At 58.6% G+C, this 4,969-nt stretch overlaps 1 long non-coding RNA gene across 1 annotated transcript; it reads right to left on the reverse strand.

Annotated features, from left to right (window-relative positions):
- Positions 1–3,405: 3,405 nt before the first annotated feature.
- On the reverse strand, positions 3,406–4,618 carry LOC149123339 (uncharacterized). The gene is made up of 2 exons (XR_016215805.1): positions 4,409–4,618; positions 3,406–3,661 (listed from the first exon to the last, which is right to left on the reverse strand). It is a non-coding gene; the product is annotated as an uncharacterized LOC149123339 (long non-coding RNA).
- Positions 4,619–4,969: the final 351 nt, after the last annotated feature.

A 4,969-nucleotide genomic window follows, 5' to 3' on the forward strand; every position in this document is an offset into this window, starting at 1 on the left:
CATAGGATGCTGTTTCCAGTATTATCCCCAATTCACAGAGAGAGGGGAGGGAACTCGCCCAGGGGCACGCAGCAGGGCCTGGTGGAGCCAGGATGTGAAGGTCAGTGCTGTCCGTCCAGGCGGCCAGAGATTATTTGCCATGAAGGCAGAGGGGAAGCAGGGAGGGAGCCCCCGGATGCATGGTCCTCTCTTCCCAGGAGCCAGGGATCGTGGAGGGCAGGAAAGGTGTGCTCACCCTCAGCGCCTAACACAGGGCTAGGCAAACACTAGGTGCTCAATAAGTGTTTTTTTTTTAATATTTTATTTTATGAGCATAAATTTCCAAAGTACCGCTTATGGATTACAATAGCTTCCCCCCCATAACTTCCCTCCCACCCACAACACTCCCCTCTCCCACTCCCTCTCCCCTTCCATTCACATCAAGATTAATTTTCAATTATCTTTATATACAGAAGATCAATTTAGCATATATTAAGTAAAGATTTCAAGCTCAATAAGTGTTTGTTAAGTGAAACTTTACTCACCGTAGGCATGCTTTTCTCCCCCACCGAGCACCCCTGTGGCATGGGCACGCTCCGGTGGACTTGGCTTGGCCAGCGGAGTCCCCCCTGCACAGAGGCGCGCCCGGGTGCAACACTGTCCCCGGAAATCCTGCTCTGGCTTCCCAGGGCCCCCCGCGGAGCACGCAGCAGGCATTGTGTTTGTTGAACGACTTTTTGCCAGCATTCGCCTCTCTCCTCCCCTGGTTGGCCCACAGTCAGCCTGATCCCCAGAGACGGATTGGGGGAAGAGCCACCAGCTGGCCGTGACGCAGCCACGGAACCGACAGAGGAGTTTGCTGACATAAGAGGGACAGGCAGGGTCAGGCATAATTGGTAAATATTTGTCTATCTAATCAGAGGGCCTTTTAATTAGCAATTTCATCCTTGCAACTGGTTTATTATTTTTTTTTCTTTCTGCGGGAAGTCAATTAAATGTAACAGATGGAGGAGGGCAGGGGGTTTCCTTGTCCCCCACCATCTGTCCCAGCCCCCCATCGCCCTCAGAAGAGGTTGGGGCGGAGGAACTCGTGAGCAGGGTAGGTCAGGGACCCCCAGGACCACCCCCACACACCCAGGCTACTCCTGTCCACACAGCACAGCCCACGACTTGGGCCCCGAGACCCCCGCCATCTGGGCATCTCCGCGTGGGGCCAGGAGGCACTGGTATCAGCCCCCACTGCCAGCCTGCCCAGGGCACCCCCTCCCAGAAGCGACTCATCTAGTTCAACCTCAAGTGTCTGTTCTCTGCCAGGCAGCGTCCTGGGCACTGGGGATGGACGTCCCGGGGGCCTCGGCCCCTAGGAATTCGTGACAGGTGGGCAGACGCTCATTCGCTCACTCATTCTCTAATGAGCACGCCCTGCGAGGGCCCTGGGGCCGCCGAGGCCGCTGGGCCCTGACTAGCAGTAACTCCACGAAGTGGAGGAGACGGCAGGTCAATCCAGGCATCCGGTGTCTCCGTGAGCCGGGCCTGTCCGGGAGGAGAGACGGGAAGCAGATGGCTGTGTCTCGCAGGGGGCCCGGATCTACCGGCACCATAACCAGAACGTCGTATGGTATGGAGCCTCAGAGAGCTCCGGAAACACACAGACTCCTTGGCTGCGGTGCCAAGGCCCTGGCTGCCAGGCTGGCACTCGCTCGCCCGCTCCCTCCCTGTTCTGTTTCTTCCCCACCCCTTCCTCCCACCTTCTGGGCTTGAGGCCTCCACCCAGACTGCCCCTCTGTCTGGGACGCTCTCCCCTGCTTGGGGCGGGGGTGGGGGGCTGTCCCGACCTCCGGGTCCTCCCGCCGCTCTCCCACGGACTCTCCTGGGACTGCTCCCCAGGCCCGGCGTTGCACGGTGCTCATCTGTCAGCCCCATCCTGCCCGGGAGCTGGGTCGGCCCCATCCTGTCCGTGAGCGTCCGCCTGGCTTCCCTGCACTGGATCAGCAGTCGGGGGCCCAGTGCCTGGCCCGTGCCCACCCCGTGTCGGGCCCACCGAGGTTGAGTGGGTTGAATGATACCAGGAGGAGAAAGGGGCCCCACAGTCGCAAAGGTAAGTAACTGGAGAGGTGCCGGGGTGTTCTGGCCAATACAGCTGTGTGCGGACAGTGGGCCATGGAGCCGGGATCTTCAGCCGGGCGTCTAGACGTTGCCCTTGTAAGCCGGGAAGCCAACGGCAGCCTCTCACGGCCCCTCCCATGGCTCTGCCGCCCTGTACCACCGTCATGTTTCCTTTAGTAATAATTTTATTGAGATGTGATTCACATAACATGAAATTCACTTTTAAACTGTACAGGTCAGTGGTTTTTAGTGTGTTCCCCAAGTCGCACAGAACAATTACCCTCACCCCCAAAAAAGTAACCCGGCCCCCTGGTATCGGGCACTGCCCCCTCCCCCTCGCCAGCTCCCCACCACCACCGCAGGGCTGGCCTGCCCCCCCCCCCGCAGGACTGGCCTGCCCTCCCCCCACAGGACTGGCCTCCCGTTCCTGTAGACCTCGCTGTTCCGGACGCTTCCTGTCGCCGGAGTCGGACACCAGGGCCCTCCTGTGAGGGCTTCCCTGGAGCAGCACAGACTGTCCGAGAGTCAGCCTCGGTGCGGGCAGGGCTCCGTGCCCACTCCTTTTCCTTGTCGTATAATATTCCACTGGGTGTGCATGCCCCACACTGTTCACCTGTTCCTCGAGGGGCCCTGGAGCTGTTTCTGCTGCCTCGCTGTTCTGAATGAGATGCGTGTAGGAGCTCTGTATGGAGATGCTTCCGTTCCTCTTGGGTCTGAACCAGGCGAGGCACCGCTACACCACACGGTGACGGCCACGCGGCGGTTACCTCTCTGAGGACTTGCCGAACCGTCTCCAACGTGTCTGCACCCAGGGATACTCCCCCAGGGACGTACAAGCAGCCTAACCTCTCCCCGGCCTGCCGACACTCGCCATCGTCTGCCACCCTGACCGGAGCCTCTCTAACGCCGGAATAACGCACTGTGGTCCCAGCGGGTGTCTCCTTGCGGGTTGGATTTGTGTTTCTCCCACAAGGATGCTGCACACCCCTTCGTGTGCTTTTGGGCACACTTGGATAAATGTCCGTTGAATCCTTTGCCCACTTTTTAAATTGTATTTCTCTTTTTATAGATGAGTTCTCACGCATTCTAGACACAAGTCTCTTATCAGATCCTTCTTGCTTTATTCTTCAAAGGAAACTGGATATCCCTAGCTAAAATGGAAAAACAATGACACCAGCTATCCATTCATCAAGGGGAATTGTAAAAATAAATAAAACTCATTAATGCAATCAACTAACGCGTCCTAATTATCTCTTATGACCCAGACACCATTCTCAGCACTGAGTGACAAGTGACAGGTGACATTTCTACTCACAGGGCCTCTTTTAAAAAAAAATATTTATTTAAGAAGTAGAGTTATAGACAGTGAGAGGGAGAGACAGAGAGAGAGGTATTCCATCCATGGCCAGAGCTGTGCTGATCCAAAGCCAGGAGCCAGAAGCTTCTTCCAGGTCTCCCGCATGGGTACAGGGGCCCAAGCACTTGGGCCATCTTCCACTGCTTTCCCAGGCCACAGCAGAGAGCTGGATCAGAAGTGGAGCAGCTGGGACTCGAACCAGCGCCAGGGCCTCTTCAACTGCATGAAAGAAAACAGCCACCAGTGGAAGACAGGAAACGTGTCCCACTCTGCAGAGAGCAGAGACAGGGGTGCCATCATCTCTGGGAGCCACATTACTGCAGTGTGGTCAGGGAGGGCCTCCCGGGGAGCTGGCCCTCAGCACACAGCTGAGGAAGAGAAGCTGCGAGAACACCAAGGCCAAGGGCGAGAATCCGGGCAGAGGGAGGCGGTGGAGGGGGACTTGGTAAGTTCAAGGACAAAATGGGGCCGTGCAATAGTCCCGGAGTGGGCAAGGAGGGGAGAGCCCTGCGGGATGAAGGGGGACGCGTGGCCAGAAAACGACTGCAGCACACAAGGCCTTGGGAGCCAGGGCAAAGGGTGGGGTGCTTGTGCGCACTCTCAGCAGCGGAGTGACGTCACCGGATGGCGGCTTTGCAGAGCCCCTCTGGCTGCTGTGTGCTGGGCACTCGGGGTGCCAGGAGGCAGCAGCGAGACCGGGGCAGCGGCCACCGCTGCATGCAGTGAGGGGTGACACGGGCTCACTCCAGGGCTGTTTCAGACCTTGTTTTGTAGGTAAAGTGACAGGCGTGGCTGATGGATCCGATGGGGAGGGTGAGGAGGCCAGGGAATTAAGGAGGCGTCCTGGTTGGCTGACCAGCTACTGCCACAGGGCCAGGCGGAGGGCGGGGGCCGTGCCAGGCTCTGCTCCCCAACACCAGGCTGCACATCCGAGGGAAGATATCAGGAAGGCAGCTGGAAACTGACCTGAACCTGAGGAGGTGCCTTTGGCAATCGCTGGTGGGGTTCAAGGCCACGGGACCTGATGGAGTCCTGGACAAGAAGGGTTGGCGTGCAGCTGACGGTGCACCTGTGTTGAGTGTTGAGGGCCAGCTTGCAGAGGATGAGCCAAGAGGGAGCCGGGCGGGGGCGGGGGGCAGCCCAGCAGGCAGGAGGCAGGAGGGCACACAAGCAAGCATGACACTGAGGAGCCGAGCAGAGAAGGAAACGGAGGGAGAAGTCAAGTTTTAGGACAAACTGGAGATGCTGAGTTCTCACTGTTGGCCGACGGCTCTGAGTCTGAGCTGACCTCCCGGCGGCCTCCGCCTGGGATGTCCTGGGCACTGAGAGGGAACTGAGACACCCCCAGGGCATCACCTGAGGCCGTCCCTGAGTCTGGGAGTTCTCCCCACCCCCCCACCCCTCGAGAATCCCCTCCGCCTACGGAGGGGAGCCAGTGAAGGCTGCAGACGAAGCAGTGACCCGGTCCACTCCAAAGGGGCTGAGAACAGACCGGAGAAGCAGGAAGGAGGCTGGAGCAACGGCCCA

The sequence above is a fragment of the Oryctolagus cuniculus genome, chromosome 11, assembly GCF_051225735.1.
Source record: "Oryctolagus cuniculus isolate XC-2025 breed Fujian yellow rabbit chromosome 11, ASM5122573v1, whole genome shotgun sequence".
Taxonomy (NCBI): Eukaryota; Metazoa; Chordata; class Mammalia; order Lagomorpha; family Leporidae; genus Oryctolagus; species Oryctolagus cuniculus.